Source organism: Dromiciops gliroides, chromosome 3 (assembly GCF_019393635.1).
Source record: "Dromiciops gliroides isolate mDroGli1 chromosome 3, mDroGli1.pri, whole genome shotgun sequence".
NCBI lineage: Eukaryota > Metazoa > Chordata > Mammalia > Microbiotheria > Microbiotheriidae > Dromiciops > Dromiciops gliroides.
This window is the reverse complement of record NC_057863.1, coordinates 160,134,873-160,158,360: the sequence shown is the minus strand read 5'-3', so window position 1 is coordinate 160,158,360 and position 23,488 is coordinate 160,134,873. Positions and strand designations below refer to the sequence as shown.

Sequence of the window (23,488 nt, the reverse complement as noted above, 5' to 3'; positions counted from 1 at the left end):
AATAAATCTTAAAAGCCTAAACTGTTGCTGAAGCCCCTAATATATAAGTAATTCCTAGCTAGTTTCATACACACACACGCTAGGGGGAGGGGGGCAGGTAAGAACACATACATCAGATTTTAATCATCTGAGGCTATCATCTAAACTCTTACTCAGACTAGTGGACTAAGTCCCCAGAACAGGGATATTACTCCATCTCTCAAGATTCTTCTGATGCTAATGGCTGGGGTCCCCACTGGTATGTTCCCCTGACCCCATATCAATTGCCTATTCCTCAGTATTGTTGATACTAACAATTAGTGCTTCAATATTATTTTGCCAGTGCCAATTACTGTCTCCCCATGATCACTGTGCCATTTGATATAGTCTAAATACCATCAATACCGACTGAAGTTACATTGTTAACATAAATAAACTTTTAGAGGTTTTTTTGAGAAACAAGGTACAAACTGAAGTCCAAATCAATCTCCCAAAACTGGAACACACTCTCCCCTCTGACACATCAGTTCCTCTGGGAAAGTGGGCTCAAAGTTTAAATAGCTGCTACAAACATCACTCCCACAAATGCATTTCTGGGTATGGTCCATGCATAAGTCACTCCCTTTCTAATTGGACATGGTGTCTCCATGGTCATTTTGATTCACTGCTGTGGTGGGTCAAGTAGGTCACTTGTCAGGCATGGCCCTCACTAGGAGCCAATGCAGTTCCTGAACCTCTGGTTGTTCTGGACCAGAGTTTAGCAAAGTGTTTGGCACATAGTAAGGGCTTAATAAATGTTTACTGATTAAGGGATTATTGATTGATTGATTTTGGACCTCTAGCTTTTCTGACATTTCAAAGCACTCAAGTTTGTAACTCAATCCATTCTATCTCCTACACTTGTTCACCTAAAATCAGGAAAGAATGAAATACAACCAAGACAGAAGAAACAAGTGTCATCTTGTGATAGGACTAATATTCACCAGAGTTTGCCCCATACTCTCCCTCTCCTCAATATGAGTTAGGCTCACATCTCCCTTGATACAGCTTCCTGGTCACCTAAGGGCATTAAAAAAAAATCCTACCAATGTAGAGTCTGACCTCCCAGACCTGGTGGGTGCCAAGATCCACACGAATCCTCATACCTTTCCTTGCTGACCACATGCATTTCCATAAAGAGGTAAGAAAGGCCTGAAGCTAAGTACTGCTGTTTCCTTACTGACATCTTTTCCTATGACATAGCCAAATAAAGTGCTTTTGTTAAGTGGACCTATTGGTGTTTCATCATAGCAAACCTGAACTAACAGTGTGAGGCATCAGGCCCCCATGTGTTCAAGACCATGTAACTTGACCAGGTGGATGCTTAAGAGCTCAAGCCCTCCTCCCTACACACACACACACACACACACATGCATACACATGCTCATTTTCAGCTCTGCAACCAATGGAAAGGCTCTTCATCACTATGCATTAAGCAGAAAGGAAGCAATCACAGAATACTTGTACATACTCAGAACCAGGGGCAGGACCTCTCCATAGCACATCATCACAAAGCCTACCACTTGGGTTGGCAACCAGGCAAAACACACTCCACAAACTCTGAATATTTCCCCCTACCATTGACCAGTCCTCCCTCTCCCCCATTGTTTGTGTTTCTACTTAACTGATAAAAGTGAGGTCATCACACAGAAGATCCTCAACTCCCCTCCACTGCTCAAAACTTCATTACACCATCAGTCATCCTCTCCTCCTTCAGACTCAGAGCAAGAAGCATTTTGACTTCTTGCTAAGACTCAGTGAAAATCTGTGCCCTTGATCTTAGCTCCTCATGTCTCCTCTAGACTACTTCAACAATCATCTCTTTCTTAACCATTTTCAGTCTATCCCTATGTTCTTACAAACATATTCAGATCTCTGCGATCTTAAAAACAAACAAACAAAAAACCCTTCACACAACCCTTCCAACTAACATCCCATATATTTTTTTCCTTTTCACTGACTGGCAAGCTTCTTTTTAAAAATCTGTCCATATCTAAGAGCTCACATTTTATATAGTCCTCCTATGTGTCAAGAACTACACTAAGTGCTTTTCAAATATCTCATTAGATCCTCACAACAACCAAACTCCATTTTATAGTTGAGGAAACTGAGGAAGACAGGGGTTGAGTGATGTACCCAGCATCCTACAGCTCGTAAGTATCTGAGACAAGGTTTGAACTCAGGTCTTCCTGACTCCAGGCCCAGAGTACTGAACCACTGAACCACCTGGCTGCCTACAACATACAGAATGCTGTTACTTTCTCACCACCTACTCTCTTTTCAATCACTTGCCGTGTCCTCAAGCTTCTTTCAAGTCTCAGCTTGAGTCATTTGCTATGCCAAGCCTTTTTGGATGTCCTGGTTGCTAGTTCTCTTCTCCTTAAAGTATTGGTGTGGGGTTTTGGATGGGGGTGGGGGAGGCAAAAAAGGAAACATATGAGGCAGCAACCACAGAGGAAGACTATAATTCAGGTCAAGTAGAGGATAAGATGATACCACAGCTTCTCCTTACCAGAGCCAGATGTTCAATCTACTAACCCTGCTCGGTGATGGACCGGCTGGAGCCAGAAGAAGTCAAAGGCCTCTGTCAGCCATCACCCCAGGGAGAGTCAAAAATACAAGTCCACCTTACTATGGGCAAGTCACTTAACCTCTCTTTGCTCAGTTTTCTCATCTATAAAAGGAGAAGGTTGGATTCAGAATCCTTTCAGGTTTGAATCTTTGATCTTGTGATTCTGTGAATCTGTAGGTCCTCCTATCTGCCCTTCCTGTGCGGTGAGCCCCCAAATCAGTTTCTCCAAAGTTCCCACCTCTTCATCAAAAAAAAGGTTAGTAATGCCCTGGAAATCCTGGGCACATTGTAGAACTAAGAGAATTCAAAGTGTACATTTCCCAGAAATCTTAAGTCCAGACCATCATATGTCTGAGAGATTTGTAGAGTCTAGGAGATTGGCAAGCTTGAAGTCATTCATTGGATATTGTTTTATTATGTATTATTTTCCAGCAATTATGTACTGTTTATATGCTTATCCTATCCAATTAGTTACCAAGTCCTGTTCATTCTACCACCATAATATCTCTCGCATCTGTCCCTCCTTTCCATTCATGCTGTCGCCACCAAAGTTCAAGGCCTTGTTACCACTCACCACCTGTCTCACTGATTTCAACAGCATCCTAATAGGACTTCCAACCCCCATCGCTCCCCATTCTCTAATCCATCATTCAAACTGCTGCAAGACTAATCTTCCTTATTCATAGATTTGATAATGTCTCTAATCTGCTCAAAATCTTACAATAGGCCTTAATTGCCTACTGAATTAAGGTCACATACCTTAATGTGCCTTTCAGAGCCATCTACACACTCTCCACTCCAGACAGGCTTTTCTATATGCCATAATTTTCTATACACTCTTTGCATTCCTGACCCTATGCCTTTATTCATGCTGCTCAGTAGGTTTGGAACGTACACCTTTTCCCCCATTTTACCTGTTAAATATTCAGTCTTCATCCTTTTATCTTTCTCAAATAGATCTTTGATTTTATCATTCGCAGGTTCCTTAAGATGATGCAGATAACAACTCATCCGTGCTTGTCCATGAGGTATTACTCTTGCTCCTGTTCTCCCATAAGTTCAACCAAAAAAAAAAAATAAGAGGTCAACCAAAGATGTTCAATCAATCAATAAACATATTAGGGGTCTACTATGTGTCTACCACTATGCTAAGCACTGGAGTTCTTCCTCATTTTCTGCTGACACTATGAGGTTACCAATGGAGTACTCTGGCTGTCCACATCTCTCATCCCTGACCCTTAACCTATGACCAGCCCATCTTCTCTTGCTATACATTTTCCGAATGATATCTTTTATTTCTGTTCATCTTATATGTGATAGTCTATTCACAATACCATCATCTTCTTCATTGCTTTCTGTGTGAAATTCACCTTCTATTCTTCAGAGATTGTTATATTTCCTGTCTTCTAGACATACAGCAAAACTGATAGAGTGTTGGTATTTAAAAGATGGACCTTTGATTTTGAGAGCAGTTTGAGGTCACAAAAGGACTTTTACAATTTCCTGAAGGCAATACAACCTGCCCTCCTTTTCTTGTTCAATTCTGGGCCCAACTCCCTTTTGATTTGTACTGTCTGTTCCAGATACACATACTGATGAAGCAGCACAATACTCTGTCATACTACATGTCATAACCTAGGCAATACTCATTCTTCATCCTCTTGGCTTTCCCTATATGAAAGGTGAGACCAATTTCTTTTCAGTGGTTCTAGATCTCTTCCAAAAGGTTTATAATATTCTGGGAATTGATGCAAATACTATAATGACATTTTTAATTGTGTTTATTTTATTCTGAAGTTAAGAAATAAAAAAAGCATTTCTATAACATAGCCAAAGAGGAACACCTGTAGAGCATCACTATCCTCGGGGAATCTTTCTTCTACATTGGCTCTCCATCACACTGGCAAACATCTTTGGCAGGTCTGCATCTCCCTGTTTTGTGCATTGCCTCATATTTATGAACAAAGGGACAGGTAAGATTATTTCAAAGAATCTTCCCTGACTTGCTTTCAGTTCCTACATCTTTTACAAGAAGTCCTTTCCTATCCCTTTAAATTCTAGTGGCTTCCCTATGTAGAGTAGGGACTGCCTTTTCATTGTAACCCCAGCACTTAACATAGTTCCTTGGACATTGCAGGTACTTAATAGTTACTGACTGAATGACTGACTGACTGACTTAAAATTTTTTGATGTATGGAGGGAAAACAATTTTTGTGGAAGAGAGGCTTTGAGGTGGTATTTTATCCTTCTCAATCAATTTCTAAAAAATAAGTAAAAATAAGCATAATGAGATCTTATATTCTTCACGTCTTTCAGTCAACTGCAGATAGCAAAGATATAGTCCATTGTAAAATATGGTTTGTGAAAATTTGCTTGTTTCACACTAATTCCCTTATTAAAGATTACTTTATTTTCTGTGTATATGAGTCTCTAAATAGTTTGTATGGTCAATGTTCTCTCGGTTGCCTTTTTCAGCATCAACAAGGTCCAAGAATTTTTTTCCCATGCCTTTGATATCTTCTCCTCTTTCAGATACCTTGTAAACGTGATCCCTCAATGCCTTCAAAACTATGTTGCTAGCAGCACAGATATTCGATCCATTCAACTCATTTTTATATCTTTGTTTTATGCAGTTTCCTTGTAAATCTTTATTTGAACGGTTTAGTTCTCCATTGCTTCTCTATGTTTTATGATACAATGCTGCCCATAATAATCCATCATCATTCTTTGTAAGATTCATCTTCTCCATTAGGCAAGTAACTCATGTCTGCTTATTAAGGTATTTTCTGAGTTCTTGTGGTTCTCTTTGTGTGAAAAAATATTAAAAAGTAATTAAACATGCATATAAGATTATTATAATTGATGTTAATATTACATCTATTGTCCATTACTCATTTTTTACTTAGGGCAGCTAGGTGACACAGTTGATAGAGTGCCAGGCCTGGTTACTTAACATTGTTTCCCTCAGTTTTCTTATCTGTAAGGTGAGCCACGGAAGGAAATGGTAAACCACTCCAGTATCTTTGCCAAGAGAACCCCAAATGAGGTCTTGAAGAGCTGGACATGACTGAACAACATCAACATTTTTACTTATCATTTATTTCTTTAAACAGTTCAATATTTAGTTAAATGGCATGATATCTATTTCTCTTATTCCTTCTTTAAGCCATTTACTTAATTTTGATCTGTTCTCTGACAAGTCTGTGGTCTGAATGTACCCAGACTTATTAGAAAGCATGATTCATGTGTTAAGGGCTAAAATTCTAGCTAGTCTGTCTAAAATATCCAATGAGAGGTCACCAATAAATTATAAGCTTTAGCAAGAGTTAGACTTTTAAGCGTTTATTAAAGAGAATAAGAATTTGGTAAAGAGAGAGAGAAAGGCCTAGATTCCTATCTATTAAAGGGAGAGCATATTTCTAGCTCTGCTCTCCACCAGAGTCCAAAGGAAAGCCCGAGACAGAACACTAGTCTCTTCCTTCTTCCTCCCACTACCCAACGTCACTTCTTGATGCCAAAGAAAAGACTCCTGGTCTTGCCCTCAAAGACCTTCACTTCATGGGCGGAACTCTTCTACAATAAGTCTCCAGCAGGTGGCGTCATTCCAATTGTTACACATGGAAAAGGAATGAGATAGGTCAAACACTTGTAGTCTACACAGCAATAGTAAGTCTTTTGCGTCAATTAAAATATAATCTATTTATTTTATGATGTTATTTGTTGACCATGATGTCCAGACCCTACCAATTATTTTATCAAAGAAAGTATTTGTTCAAGAAAAGATGAGACTCCTTCATAGTCTACATGACCTCCTCTCTCCCATTTCCTTTCCCTGAATCATGCTTTCTGATATTTCTTGCCATCGACACCTATTCCCACCCAAACACTGATGTATAAATATCAAAGTTTATACCACTTTAATTTGGAGGGTGTTAAGGACATTTTCTACCTCCTCATTCTCTGTGACCAATGTTGGTTCATAAGCAGCAAATATCTGCTTAATGGTCTTGGTACACTTACTTATACTCATTAATATAATATGACATAATCAAATACCTCCATGAAATATTATTGCTTGTTACCTTTGGGGGCATGAGAAAAACAACTCAACTCACTCCTCTCTAAGGTGTATTGTGAGCCTTCCTTCCATTAAGAGGTAAAACTTCCTTCTTTGGGTTATATTTAAAATCTGAATGTCAAAATTGATACAATTGAACTGGATTTTCAGATTTATGCAGTATAAAAACTATGATTCTTAGCACCATTGCCTCATTTTCTTCTACTTTGCAACTATCACTACATAAATCAAAGAAAGTTGTATAGGACTCAAGGTCATTTTGTAAATTTCTTTGTTTCGTACATTGCCAGGGCCAAAGAATCACCAACTGAGCAACCTTCTAATGATATGCCTCTTCATAGAATGGTCCTTGGGAAACAGATATGGTCTACTGTCAGAGCCACACTCAGAATCTTTCTAGCATGGTATAATCTACAGGACCATAGAGTCTGAGGATATAGCCTTCAAGAACTTAAGGTCATCTCCATACATCAATGAGATATCAGAGTAGGTTTTTGTGTAATCCATTAAATCTTTTAAAATACAATTTGGATTCTCTCAATCTTCCATAGAGTTTCTTTTCATTCCCCATTCCCCGCTCCCAGACCAGTATATAATTCACACCATTGCGACCTGTTCATACTTCAGGTAACACTTTGCTTATACCTCTTTTATATTTTATATACTATATATATATATATATATATTATGTACTTTTATATATATTACCTCAGTTATTTCTGTGTCATATTAGGATGCCTGTGAAAAACTGGTAGAACATGGACAAGAATCATAAAGGATGGACAGTTATGAATGGATGGTAGGTAATCTGAATTACTAGAAGAACCATTTCAATAATCAATAATCCATTTGAGTGTTTAAGTATGTTCATAAACTCCAGGAGTACAATGATGGTATAATAATTCAACTTTTTATCCTCTCCAGCATCTTGATTAATAAATGTTTCAGATTAATAAAGTGACATGTATATAGCCATTATTATTAATAATAAAAATCATTTTTCTTTCTGAGCTTTTCAGAGAATGATAATTTACTTTCCAAAGCTGTATGGAAAATTGTCTAGTCACTATTTTCATCTGAGGGTGAATAAAAAGCTGAATCTTCCCACTCTTGCTCTGCATAAACATGCAAAGAGCTTTCCTGCAAAGGTTTATACTACTACTATGACTGCTAATAATAATAATGATAATAACTAGCATTATATACTACTTTAAAGTTCACAAAAAACTTCACAAAAATTACTTCATTTTATCCTCACAATAACCATGGAGGGTAGATGCTATTATTAGTTCATTTTATAAATTAAGAAAATGAGGCAGGTAGAGATTAAGTGATTTGCCATGGGTTACATAGCTAGTAGCTGAGACCAGATTTGAATTCAGGTCTTCCTGACTCCAGGTCCAGCACTTTTCCCACTGCACCATCTAGCTGTGTCTTCTATAACCTCCAAGTAGAAGGCTGGAAAAATCAACTGTCTCTTTGTACCTTACAAGTAGTAACAATGATTACATAAACACATATGAGCTTGAATGTGTTTTCTTAAATATATGAGCTTTTTAAAATATATTTATAACTATTAACTCTTTATGGCCTCTCTCCCAATTTTACAGGTCAACAAACTGAAGTTCTGGTGACTTACCCATGATCCCATATCTAGGAAGTTTCAATGATGGTCTTCTTGATATCCATTATGCCCAACTGTGTCCTGCTATGGTATTTTTAAATCAAAGATTCTAAACATTTGTGCTTCTATGTATCTATTTTTTTTGTGGGGGGAGAAATAGTTTAAGTTTCACAAACTTTGTTGTGCACACAATGCATGACCACAAAATATTCAAACAATTCTTTCATGGCAAGATGAAATGGGGCAGAGAGTGTACTATACATTACTAGGCACTTAATAATTATTGGATGAATAAATAGAGTAGACAAAAAGAAAACTACAATGGCTCACTGAAGCAGAGCTTCAAATAATGCAATACAATAATGGAAAGTGGAAAAGCCCTGAAGGTAGACAGCAACTCAAGAACATGTCCTGGTTATCTCCTTTGCTTCAGCCCAGAATTTCTAGCACAGAACTTCTCAACACAGTTGACATTCATTAAATGCCTTCCATGGGTGATAGTCTAACTGAGGTGGTCCTTTTGGAGCAAAAGGAAAGAAAGACACAAAGCTAAGAGTGGGAAAAATAAACAGTCGCAGACCCTACAAGCTGTGACTCCTGTATTATTGTAGCCTCAGTCAGAAAGACTACTGCCTATATATCACTCTTTACAACCCCCTCATAATACACAGATAGCAAGCACTATCAGGAGCATCATGTTTGACGATGGAGGGAAGGACAATGATATCTGCATGTGCTGATTCAAACTTTACAAACATGGTGCGGTTAAGAAAGTGAAATCAACAACAAAAAACAAAGCCATATGGTTCTTATTCTCATGGACCAGAATACCTTTCTCCATCTGGCATGTCTGTCTCCTCTGCTTTCTCTTGCTCATCATTCCCTTTATGAATTCCTCTTTCCCCTTCAAATATGTCACACTGAATATGAAGTCTAACCTTGAAAGCGGAGATTATGTATAACAATGCTTCTTAATTCACTATTTCAAGAATATCCAATGATAATGGTGTGTGGCTCCCTCCACCTATGCCTCTCCTTATAACCCTTCTGTTTTCAAGAGTTGCTGTGACTAAAAAATGCATCATCACAGAGCACAGTGCTTGGCACATAATAAATTCCTTTTCATTCATCTATTGATTCCTTCATCTTTCATCCTACAGTGGTGATGAGCCTCAGCTTGGAATCTCTGTGAAAAGTGATTTAAAAAAAAACAACCTTTCAAGGTGATATAGCAATGGCAACTGCCATTATTTTGGTATAAATGGGATAATAGATTTAGAGCTAGTTAAAAGAGATCTTAGAGGTCAGAAATCTAAACCATTCTCCTCTTCTCATTTTACAAATGAGATATCTAAAGATCAAAGAGGTTGAGTGACTTCTCCAGAGTCACACAGGTAGTAAGGCTAGATTTGAACTTGTCTTCCTGACCTCAAGTATAACCTTTTATCCACTGTAACACACTTCTATTATAGTCCACCCAAAGGCATGTATTCCAGCACTCAACTGTATTATCATCTTTTAGATATTGATCCTGAATTAACAAAATTATTAACTGAATAAATAATAGCAGATTACAAACCACTGTGAAAAGTTAATAAAAACTGAAATTAATGCTGCTGGACCATAAGATCATGGGAATTGGATTTGGAAAGGACATTAAAGTCTAACTTCTTCATGTTATAATTGAGGAAACTGAAGATTAAGATGAAGAGATTTTCCTAATGTCATACTGGTAGTATCTGAGACAAGATTTGAAGTAAAGTTCTCTGACTCTAAATCCAGTTTGAGGTGTCAGAACAATTTCCTATTTCAGTAAAGAGGACAAAACAGCTCTAGCTCATAATGCAACAAAAGATACAGAAACATCCTTGATGAAGAAGGAAGGTATACCACCATCACTGGCAGCTGTGGTTGCCATTTGCCAGGAAACACACTAGCTGATGTTCCCTCTGTGAAAGCTTGTCACTTTCATTTTTCTGGAAGTAGAGTTGATATGCTGATCAGTTACAGGTCAACAACCCATCTGCCCTCACACACTTCCCTTCCAACTTTTCCTTGTTGAGAGTGCTTGAAATTTCTTCTTGTGGTCACTGGAATATTTGAACAATAGGATCAATAATGAAAAGGCATCAAAATTACTTTGATGTAAAGAGGTGGCTAGTTGGTGTAGTGGACCTAGAGCCAGAAAGATGAGTTCAAAACCAGTCTCAGACATTATATATATATATATATATATATATATATATATATGATCTTGGGCAAGTCATTTAACCTCTGTTTGCCTCTGTTTCCTCAACTGTAAAGTGGGGATGATAATAGCACATACTTCCCAGGGTTGTTGTGGTCAAATGAGATAATATGTGCAATGTGCTTAGCACAGTGACTGGCACATTCTAGGAACTATATAAATGCTAGCTATTATTTTGTTTTAATTATTGTATAATGATATAGTTAAGTAGGGAATCAAAAGACAATGAAATCAGAATGTGAGCTATAATGATTTTTAAAGTCTGTCATTGTTAAGCTTCCTTCTTGTACCTCCTAGAGATTCATGAGTTTTATAAGAACAATTAATTAATATGAATATATGTGGAAACAACTGCCAAGAGAGGATTTCAGGAGGGCCTATGTCAGGGGCTCTTAACCAAAAGTCCATAGACTCCTAAGGGGTTCATGGATGGATTTCAGGCAGTCTGTGACCTTGGATGGGGAAAAAATACAGATTTATATTTTTCACTTAATTTTTCATCTTTGAAATTCTATATATTTTTAATGCATTTTAAAAATTTATGCTGGGGGCAGCTAGGTGGTGCAGTGGATAGAGCACCAGCCCTGGAGTCAGGAGGACCTGAGTTCAAATCCGGCCTCAGACACTTAACATTTGCTAGCTGTGTGACCCTAGGCAAGTCACTTCACCCCAATTGCCTCACCAAAAAAAAAAATGCTAGCTGAAAATACATAGGAGGGGGCAGCTAGGTGGTGCAATGGATAGAGCATCAGCCCTGGAGTCAGGAGGACCTGAGTTCAAATTCAGCCTCAGAAACTTGACACTTACTAGCTGTGTGGCCTTGGGCAAGTCACTTAACCCTCATTGCCCCACCAAAAAAAGTACATAGGAAAAGAAATAGTAGCTTTAGCTGGGTAGTAGGACTTACTAGTGGAAGATCAGATCAAAGACAGAATCTATGGAGCAACCAAGGCAAACAAGATTAGAAGAAAAGCAGAAAGCTGGGAAACAATTTTTACAGATAGTATTTCTGATAAAGGTCTCATATCTAAAATATATAAAGAACTGAACCAAATATACAAGAATACAAGTTGGGGCAGCTAGGTGGTACAGTAGATAAAGTACTGGCCCTGGATTCAGGAAGACCTGAGTTCAAATCCAGCCTCAGACACTTGACACTTACTAGCTGTATGACCCTGGGAAAGTGACTTAACCCTCATTGCCCTGCAAAAAAAAAAGAACACAAGTCATTCCCCAATTAAGAAATGGTCAAAGGATACAAACAGGAAATTTTCAGATGATGAAATTAAAGCTATCTACAGCCATATGAAAAATTTTCTCACTCACTACTGATTAGAGAAATGCAAATTAAAATTGCTCTGAGGACCTATCCAAGTGGCTAATATGACAAAAAAGGAAAATGATAATTGTTGGAGATGTGGGAAAATTGGAACACTAATGCACTGTTGCTAGAATTGTGAACTGATCCAACCATTCTGTAGAGCAATTTGGAATCACGCCCAAAACTGTGCATAGCCTTTGACCCAGCAATACCACTACTATGTCTGTATCCCAAAGAGATCATAAAAAAAGGGAAAAGGACTCATGTGTGCAAAAATATTTATAGTTGCTCTTTTTGTGGTAGCAAAGAATTGGAAATTGAGGAGATGACCATCAATTGGGGAATGGCTAAACAAGTTGTGGTATATGAATGTAATAGAATACTATTGTGCTGTAGGAAATGATAAGCAGATAGATGTCAGAAAAAAGTGGAAAGACATATGAATTGATGCTCAGCAAAATGAACAGAACCAAGAGAACATTGTATACAGTATCAATAACATTGTGTGATTGATCAACTGAGTGAGATAGATTTAACTCTGCTCAGCAATACAATGATCCAAGACAATGCCAAAAGACTGATGGTGGAAAAATGCTCTCCACATTCAGAAAAAGAACTATGGAGTCTGAATGCAGATTGAAGCATACTATTTTCACTTTTGTTGTTGCCTTTTTTGGTATTGTTCTTTTTTATTCTTTCTTGGGGGTTTTTTCCACTAATGTGGGAATATATTTGACATGATGATAATGTATAACCTAGATCAAATTTCTTGCTGGCCTTGGGAAGGGGGAGGGAAGAAAGGGTGGGAGAAAAATTTGGAACTCAAAAAAAAAACTATATGTAATTGGAAAAAAATTAAATTTTAATTTTAAAAAAAGAATCTATGGAGCAAAAAAAGTATACAGTGGTCACTGTGAAGAGAAAAATTAACACAGGTTGCTTGCTCAAAATGTAGGTCAAAAACTGTATATTCATCTGGTTAATAAACATGTATTGAGTACCTTTTGTATTGTAGAGGTCTGTGGATACCCAGTAATGACGTAAGTACAACACAGTACAAGTTAAAGAGCAAGCAGGTCTGAGACAATTCGATGATGAGGTCTTCTAATGACCTGTCACAGTCCTCAATTGCCAGGTTCCTTCCAAACCTCACAAGAATGTTTCCTTATCTCTTGCCAGACCTTGACATATTGAAGATAGTGTACACATCTCTAAAATATTTTCAGGACAATCTGAAGCCTATAAAAGGAATTTTGAGTGTTAGATTGGGAATTGCCTTCCAAAAGTAAGCACACTGCATCCAGAGACAAAAATCAAAATCAGAGAATGCTAAAGGTAGGAGGGACCTCCAAATTTGTTCAGTCTAGCCCCATCATAGACCAAAACTAATTATTGGCTGCCTATTACATTCTCATAAAATATGCCCTCAAATTAAACCCACAAACCCATATATCCAAGGATTAAATGAAAGGATGCAAATCACCTTTAACCCTTCTTTGATATAAAGCATAAAGATCAGAGTTCAACCTGTTTAAAGTGGTTTCAATTTTGTTGTTCATTATGCAAATTGGAGCACTTATTGTTATTTTCAATATCTGCGGAGTCATTTTGAATTTTCAGTGGGGCTTAAATTGTACATGTTTCCAAGTAAGAATGGTAAAACAAGAATGATTCATCTGCAGGACAAAGCTAGGCTTCTAATAAATATATGAAAAAGATAGCAAGAGAAAGAGTTTATTATGGATCAAATAGTATAGAGGGTAGACTTTCCTTTGTGGAGGTGGGGGTGGGGGGGTCCACAGGGAGAGCCAGAAGGAATAAGTTATGGCTATGGCAACTTCCCTCTAGTAGCAGAGATGTAAGAATGCCTTTTCATTGAAATTTCTTGGGACAAAAAAACATTCTTTTTTCTAGTCTCTCATTCAGTGTTGGTAGCATTATTCCTTGTGGGAGGAACAATATTGTAACCCTAAGCAATTGTAACCCTAGGCTAATTCTTCCTTAAAAGGTCCTGAGACCACATCCCCAAGTCTTAGTTGGCTCAAGAGACCAAACGTTCTGGTTGTTGAAGCCACTTTCTGATCACCTGAGCTCTGTGGGCTCTCTGATGCTTGGCTGGGAGATTAAGATAGGTAACTCAAGCAAGAGAGTTTCCCTCAGCTGAATCAATTAGAGATATCCTCAGCATCTATCCTTGGGCATCCTTCTCTCACTATGGCTAAGTAAAGCTCTTTTTGTTAACTGTCACAGCACATCTGAGATTTTCATTTTGTTCCAGTATCTACTCTATACCATCAGGTGACTGAACTGAGGCAAGGTGAATCCAAAACACTCCTCCTCCCCAGGAAATCCATGAGGGCTTTTTCTCCCTCCACACTTTTTAATTTATCAGACCGTAAGTGGTAAAATGGGAGTATTTGAGTCATAACATCTTATTAAACTCTCACCTGGAGATATATAAATTTCAAACCTCAAACCTTCCATGAAAACAGGGACCACATCACATCTAACCTTGCATCTTCTCCAGAAAAGGATACAATTCATTGTACTTAGTAGGTTCTTAACAAATGTTTATCGAACTAAATTATGTCCCTGCCTCACATCATCATTTTTTCAAGCTAAAGATACTTACTTCTACTGATTCAGGGTGTATTGTGTGTGTGTGTGTGCGTGTGTGTTTTGAGTCCCTTTAACATCCTATGTAATACTGAATTCCCTCAACTATAAATGTACTCAAATCTATTTATGTCCTTAACTAAAATGTAATTCTCAGAACTCAATACTTTTTTGTTTGTTTTTTTGTTTTTAAGTGAGGCAATTGGGGTTAAGTGACTGGCCCAGGGTCACACAGCTAGTAAATGTGTGTTAAGTGTCTGAGGCCAGATTTGAACTCAGGTACTCCTGACTCCAGGGCCGGTGCTCTATCCACTAATACTTTTAATAAGGTAGCCTAAGATTCACTTCTTTGACTGCTTTGCCACATTGCTGGACCCTATTGAATTTGCAGCCCACAAAAATAGAAACTGCTTTGTAGCCATGTCACCATTATCTTATACCGTAAAAAAACAAAAATTGTTAACCCAAATGCAGGATTTTACATTTATTTCCATTAAATTCCAACTTATTAAACATGAACCTTCATCTCAATTTGTCATTTCAGTTCTATCATCCAGAATATTAGGTAAGCCTTGAAGCTCATAAAAATCCTTTAAATAATCCATTTAAAAATTTCCCCAAGAATTGTTATTTAATTCATGAGTCTGCAGTTTGAAATATCCTTCTGAAAATCAATATGCCTTATATTCTAACAAGAGAAAGAACATGTACATGTAACCAGCAGGTGCCCTTGAATGGCAAAATTTGGAAGTTTAAGGGAGGAAAGTAGAAACAAAAGGGAGAGTAGTGCACCTTCCATTCTCTGGTCCCCACCTTTAGAATTGAGCAGTATAGTAGGGGGGGCAGCTAGATGGCGCAGTGGATAGAGCACCAGCCCTGGATTCAGGAGTACCTGAGTTCAAATCTGGCCTCAGACATTTAAACACTTACTAGCTGTGTGACCCTGGGCAAGTCGCTTAACCCCAATTGCCTCACTAAAAAAAAAAAAAAGAATAATTGGGCAGTATATCCTTTCTTCCCAGACCATGCCTTATTCCTTTCTCCTCCCACTGAATGAATCTACTCCTCAGTCAGCTAGGTTGTACAATAGATACAGTGCTAGATAGAGTGGAATCAGGAAGACCTGAGTTCCAATTTAACCTCAAACATGTATTAGCTGTGTGACCCTGATCAAGTCACTTAATTTCAGTTTGACTCAGTTTCCTCAACTATAAAGTAGGGATAATAATAGCGCCTATGTCACAGAGTTGTAAAGATCAAATCAGACATATGTAAAGTTCTTAGCACAGTGCCTGCCACATAGTAGGCACTTAATAAATGTTTGTTTCCCTTTCCACTGGGCATGCTTGTGAGAGGTTAGGAAGGAAACTAAGTGGTTAACACATAGCCAACCCCCTCACCAGATGACCATAAGCTACCTAGCTCATTTTTTATTGTTTTTCTTTTTCAAACCTGATGATCATACATAACCCCTGAGTAAAATTTATCAAAAGTTTGAATAGTCAATATTACAAGTTTTCTATCATAGCTCAAAGCCCCCAAGATAGGATTTTAAATACCCCTTATATTTTAGACAGAGGAGTTAGGCCTCTGTCTTTCTCTCTCAGCATCAAATCCCAGCCATCTATCAGCTGCATCCACTACAGTCCCATTTATACAATTAAAAATAAACATAGATCACATAACAGTTATGTTTGGTCATCATTTGATATTTAAACAACAAAAAAGAATTAGAAATAGATTTTAAAAATAGAGAAGTCACATAGAGAATACCTGTCATCTGCAGGCATAGGAGGAAGGTAGACAGTTAACCTCTGCTGTCCTTCCCTTGATCTCCAATATAGCCACTCCTCTCTTCTCAGAGACTTGAAGAGACAAGCAGAAAACTAAGAAAAATCAAGCTGCACCATTACCTCAGTCAAGTCCCCATTCATAATACCCAGTAAAATGTCCTAGCTCTATTTTTTCTTCTGAATTCCTTGAAATTCACTTCTCCAAAGTCTATTATACACATAGGCAATGTCCCACAGTCTTCTCTTTATTTCTACAATAGAAGCTAGAAGCAGCCCCTGCCGGGAATCAGAGTGACTGAGGATACTAGTCTCTGTCTTCTCTCGGGTGATGTGGTTGTGTATCTGGTTCACCACTAGGGGAGCTTGACCTCTTCTCACAGGATTGGGCTTCCCATTTTCATATCTATTCATTGCCTTACTACTCCCACCCTGGTAATATATTCTAAGGACAATTTTATTGTTGAAGCTAGCCTAGGGTTCCCCCCAAGGAGAAAGTTTAAAAGGTACTCAAGGAACAGAAAATTATTTGGATGAATTGGATAAAACAGGTAATTTATTTCTACTCAAAGAAATCCATGATAAGAGAATCATAGTATGTATCACAAAATGACCGGAACAGAATTCAGTTGCTTACTTATCTCTACTAGCTAAGTCAGTTTTTATCAAAACTGCTCATTAATTATGTCACATTTTGCCTCCATTGGCATTGTCCAATCAGTCAGTCATGCTTGATCTCCTGGTGCCATCTTACTCTTATTATTGCATTAGTAACTGTTTCCTGGTAATGCTCAAAATGCCCAATAAAACTTCTTGCCCATGATGTTAACCATTGTCATTGTCATTGCTACCAGGCTCTAAGTCTTTCAATTTCTGATAAGGTCCAATGTCAAAGAAAAGAAGAGAGGCATATATGTCAAAGTAAGACATACAATCACAGTTGTATAAGGGGAAAGGCAGCCATCATCCCCCTTGCTCCCCCACAACACACTAATTTATCAAACTCTCCATATGTAACTGAGAACGGTCCTCACATTTCAAAACCAGAAAGAGAATGGTAGAAGAGTTCAATTCAGTAACCAACAATTCAATTCTCAGCAGATGAATTATACATAGCCAGAAGCCAGCCCCCAAAATTCTCTCCTGGTTAACTAGAATAGGGCTACTCTATATATTCAGGGGGAAGGGGGAAGTGGAAAGTGGAATCTGTTGCATATTTAAGATTCTAAGATGTAATGGTTAATTTCTCCTGACATTTTTATTTTACCAATCAGTTCCCATAAAGAGTAACAGAATATTGGAATAAGTTCCCTTCATCAATTCCTCCATTTTTTAAAATTATGATTTTATTTACTTTTTATTTTTTAAGTATATTTTATTGGGGCAGCTAGGTGACACAGTGGATAGAACACCGGCCCTGGATTCAGGAGGACCTGAGTTCAAATCCAGCCTCAGACACTTGACACTAGCTGTGTGACCCTGGGCAAGTCACTTAACCCCAATTGCCTCACCAAAAAAAAGGGAGTGGGGTTCTTGGCTAATTTCAGAGGCCACACAGTAGGGAAGGCATTGGAGATACATATTTCTTTCCACAGAACAAAAGTAAAGGTGGACAGTGTTAACAACGAGAGACCTAAGGGCCAGAGATATGCTCAAAGATGGCATTCGGGTCACTTCACAATTTGGGTCCAACCTCCTTTTTACAACCTTATTTCCTACTCACTTGTCTCCAGCTAGATTGGACTACTCACTGTTTTCTAGAAGAGCTTCTGTACTCACCTACCCCTTAACTTTTGCTTATGCTGTTCCCTCCACCTAAAATGTTGTTCTCTGCCTATCAAGATCCTACCTATGCTTCAAGACCACACTTAAGGGCTTCATAAAGTCCATCTGTGCAACTCACCCTCCTCTAATCTCACCTCCACTCCCCTTCCATTGAAATCTCCATAGCACCTTGATTGTGTCACTTATAGCAATTATTCAGTTCTGCCTGACATTAAAATATTTTTATTTGCCTTACTCCCACTCTACCCACCAACTAACACCATAAACTATTAAGCTGTTTGGAATAAAAGACCCAGTTATATTAACCTTTGCATCTCCCCAAAAACCTAAGATGTAATCAATAAGTGGTTTTAAATAGGAGTATGGGAAAGATTGAATTGAAAAAAAATCCCTTCTTCAAAAAAAAATAATAATAAGTGTTGGTAGAGGGGGATAAAGTGCCAAAAGTGAATCTAAATTTTCCCAAGCCTGTTACTGAACTGATTATTTCTTCCTGGATCTTCTAACTTTGGTGGGGGCAGAGGAAGCCAGGCATGAAATTTACATTATGTTTATATCACATGAACAAACTTTAGGTAGTGTGTTGGGTGGGTTTGTGGGTGGCGGGGGTTCTTCCTTAATGATGGTCCTATGGTTCCTATTGTAATGTTATTTTGGTTTGATGATGTTGATTAGCACAGTATAACCTAGAGTTGGGGGTAGGGTTGCAGGGGAAAGAGTTTGCTGAACATACTCTGGAACAATCATTCTTTTTTATTTTATCCTGCATCTTGGATCAGATAGAAATCTCTGTTTTGATTGTTCACTGTGAATTCATGTCATAATAGCAATACTTAAAACTTCACGGCTCACAGTTGTGGCTTTTCTACTTATACAGCTTTTAAATGCTCACAGCTTCTGAAAGATACCAGGAAATAGGTGGAGAAATCACAGAGACAGTGATTTCAGAGCAACAAAATGGACTATTCAAAAGGAAATAATCAAGTTTAAGACAATGACACAGGGTAGAAAATCTTTAAATTATGAGAGTAATTGATGTCACCTGTGTAATCTTGGGTAAGTCACTGGTCCTTGTTTCCATAACTGTAAAATGAGGGGACTTAATTAGCTGTCCAATGAGAACTCTTTGTATCTATGATCCTATAAGGCAATGGGACTTTTTAATGAATTGTAATTATGAATTCATATAATATGGAATGTCTTTGAATGGTCTTTATGCTAAATTATGAGTATGATTTCAGGACTGCTTTTTTATTAAATCCTATTTCAATTTTTTTCTTTAATATGTTGTGGGTAACATGGAATGACTGGCATAAGATCATTACCCAGAGACCCCCAAGTCTTATTCTGAGATCAATGCAACTTCATACTATATCTCACAAGAGTACCCATGTTAAAAAAAATAGAATGATAAATTCTCCAACAATTTATTTGAAGTCCATAGGGTCCATCTGCGTAACTTGATACTTTTTTTCCCCCCTTAGGTACAGTTGTTGTTTTTTAATTTAAGCTGTAAAACTAACTTTACCATTGTGAGAATGAGCTCTTCCATCACTATGTATTCCTAGTGACTTCATTGTTCCTAATGACTCCTAAATTCTAAGACTTTCCTTATTAGAAGTCAATGACAGGGGGGCAGCTAGATGGTGCAGTGGATAGAGCACCGGCCCTGGAGTCAGGAGGACCTGAGTTCAAATCCGACCTCAGACACTTAACACTTACTAGCTGTGTGACCCTGGGCAAGTCACTTAACCCCAATTGCCTCACCAAAAAAAAAAAAAATAAGAAGTCAATGACACCACATGGTAAGAGCCCAACATAGAGATGAAAGGCTTCATGATCTACACCACTTTTAGTCCTTCCCTGCCTTTAAGACTCAACACAACCATGGACTTCACTGTGACTGCTCTTCCCCCTTCCCATGTAGTCATAGGAAAGGATCTCTCCTTTCTCAGAGGGTTCTTAGCATTTTTCCTGGCTTAATCTTTTACATTCATATTATACAGTGGTAATTTATTAATATGGCCTTCTTTCTTCCCTCCCCCATTAGATTATAAGCACCTTGAAAACAAAGCCTATGCCATATCTATCTTTGTACTTGCCCTGTCTAGCACAGTGTTGTGCACATAGGATAGGGATAAGCACTTAACCCATTATTGCATTGGTAGAGGGAATTACCTGAAGGAAAAGTGTCCCTCTACCAATATAGGTCAGTCTCTGGTCAGTCTCTTCTCTGAAACTTAGTATTTGAGAGCACTGAGACAATAAGTGACTTGTTCAGGGTCATATCGACAGTATATGTCTAAGGAGGGACTTGAACTCAGTCTTCCTGACTCTGAGACCAAAACTCTATCTGTTATTGCACACTGATTCTTGTCTTATACATAACTGATGCTTAATAAGTTATTTGCTGAATTAAATAATTATCAATAAACTTTCATTTTACTAGAAGTTTTTACTTATTAAAAGGAAATTGACATGCACTCTATCCATTATTCCACATTGCATCTTATCTTACCCATAAGCAATGCTTAATAAGTTCTTTGCTAAATCAAATAATTAATTATAATCTCTGATTCTTATGTGACAGTTTACATTTGTTAAAAGGATATTGATATATATTATCTTCCTCTATCTGTGGGCATCTGCATATTATTCATTTCATATCCATTTGCATAGAAATCACCAAGTTCCTGCTACAGTTCCTTGGTCCTTAATGTCCTATAGACCCTGTCAAACAAATGACTGGTTAGGCTATATCTAGAAATGCCCAGTCTGAACTGTAGCACTAATGTTAATGGAAGAGACTGGATCAATGTACTTCAGATTTGTAACACGATGCACAATAGTGAATACATCCTCCCCACAACATCAAACCCTACTGTCTCTTTTGTATCCGTCCCAAGTGGTTCCAGTTAATAGCCTTTTCGAAAAAGACGTGCATTGTGGCACCCACATTGATAAGTGTGAAAATTATCATTTTTGTTCTATCCAGCCTCCTTTATAAACTTTGAAATGCCCATAATGTAGACAGAGAGCGAAGTGGAAAAGGCGAATAAGCCAGTGATGATCCAACCTCTCAGGCAGAGTATTCAGACTTAGTCCACTGATTTCTTTTAAAGGTCCAGAGACCTTTAGAAATGAGTGCCAGTTCCTTTCCATGTGCAATTCTGGGTTTTGTTATGCTTCGGTGTCCTGTCCCAAACTATGTTAGGTCAGAACTGGGTCTTGTCAAGACCACGTATAAATCAAAGATGATGAGAGCATCCTCAGAAAATGAGACAGCTCCTATGGCCCTGGAAGGCTAGCTGGACAGTATCTGCTTGCTAAAACGCATGGGATCATAGATCCCAAATGCCTTGATTTGTAAGAACAATCTGACATCCAAAGCAAGTAGCTAACATTAAAAAAAAAACAGGATAAAACCATTCAATTAAAAGTATATGGATCAGTAGTATAATTATTATTATGAGTGCATTTGTATGGTTGTTTGCATTCATTATGTGTGTATAAATTAATATGCAAAATATAAGCAGCTGTCAAATTCTTAAGGGGTACTGCTATCCATCTATTTTCAGACATGTGAATTAAATACAGAATGGCTTTTAAAATTTTAAATGAAATTCACATTTAGGACTCTTTCGCAATCTCACTCTATTGGCATATTTTATCTTAGAAGAAGAGACTTTCATTAAGAGAGCTCACCTCTTTCTGAAGACCCTAGGGACAACAGAATGAAGGCAAAGCATTTTCACAGGCTTCTCTCCATTTGCATAGAGCTCTTCTAATCTGGGAATTCAGTTCCCCATTCAATCTAGCAAGGACCCCATAAATATTGGCCTGATTTTTAAAATGTCTCAGTTTTCCATAAGGAGAAATTGGAACATTGCAGAAACTATAGACCCTGACAAAAAACTGAGTCACAGACTCTAAAAATTGGTCATTAGAAGCGATTTAGTCTAACCCCTGACTTAAATATATATTCTGTCTACAACATCCCTAAGAAATGGTCCTTCAGGAGGAAGATGTCTAGTAGTGTGGCCCAAGGACCTATCCTTGGTCCTCTTCTATTAAACATTTTTATCAATGATTACATCCATAACATCAAAACAATCCTTAACATCCATAACAATCAAAGAGGTAGCTGAAACCTTTGGTACAATGACATCAGGGCACAGTAGGTGGGGAGGTGTTGGGAGGATGGAGTCAGCAATGTTCCTCCTAGTAGTGTCTCTCAAACTTGGTACACCAATATCCTGTAAAGTTTTCATCCAATCCAGCTAGCTTATGGATAGGACTCCTGGATTCTTCATCTTCTCCTCACCAAGGCAGATTAGTGATGTAGGGAAGTGTCATGTGTTTTATATATAAGGGAACAGGTTCACATTCAGGTGTGTCTGGTTCCATATCACCAATGCCATAAGGAAAAAGTTAGGAATTGACTGACAAGTCCCTCCAGCTTACAAATGTACTCCAGAGTACAATGTATTGTCTACTCCAAAAAAGATGAGAAAGGGGCTTGTTTAGAATAGAAGCAGTCTGATGCAAATGGGTCTTATGAATCTCAGAAAGGTCAAAAAAAAAAAAAAAGCCTGAGAGGCTTTATAGACTATCACTGTCACAATTACATATTGCAATACAAATCAGGATCCAAAAAGATCTGACAAACTGGAAGAGACTAAATCTACTGAGAAGAAATTTAGTAAGGATGAATATATAGACATTAAAAAGACATTAATGGAGGGGCAGCTAGGTGGTGCAGTAGATAAAGCACTAGCCCTGGATTCAGGAGGACCTGAGTTCAAATCCAGCCTCAGACACTTGACACTTACTAGCTGGGCAAGTCACTTAACCCTCATTGCCCCACAAAAAAAAAAAAAAACAACATTCATAGAGAATGGGGAAGACTTGGCTTAAAAACAAAAAGTTCTTTTCCCCAATGGGAAATAGAGGGTGAGACCAGGAGAAAATAGATTTCTGTTAATTTTTTTAAATGAGGAAGTGCTACATATGTGAAATGTTACATATAAGATGAGGTCACTGTGTTGAATGAAAAAATCTTCACATGGGTTTCACCCTGATTAGCAAGGCAAAACTCAAAACAAAAAGAAGTAAAAAGAGTTTATGGTTAGTACTTCAGGGTAGCAACACACTGACTTGCCTGATCACTGGAGATCAGCAATAGCTTCAAGATGGAGCCAGCTATTATAGGAAATTTTAAGACAATTAAGATATGACAATATCAGCAAAAGAGGTTCCTCCCCAAGGTAGAAAGAACATGACAATTCGCAGGTATGGGGTGACTTGACTACATGACAAATATCAGGGCTGGGAGCAATGGGTCACTAAATCAATATCTGTAAAGCTTTCTTTAATTGCTTTACTTTGTAATGACACCTCTCACAAACCAGGAGTAATCTGTAAATATATCTAATG

The 23,488-nt window shown here is 37.9% G+C and overlaps 1 long non-coding RNA gene across 1 annotated transcript in view; it reads right to left on the bottom strand.

The window, feature by feature from the left end:
- Positions 1 to 3,551: 3,551 nt before the first annotated feature.
- The window catches only part of LOC122746214, a 137,837-nt gene continuing 117,900 nt past the window's right edge, over positions 3,552 to 23,488 (bottom strand). Inside the window, exon 3 of the long non-coding RNA XR_006355517.1 lies at positions 3,552 to 3,633. This is a non-coding gene — a long non-coding RNA (uncharacterized LOC122746214). The remainder of the gene's footprint in view (positions 3,634 to 23,488) is intronic.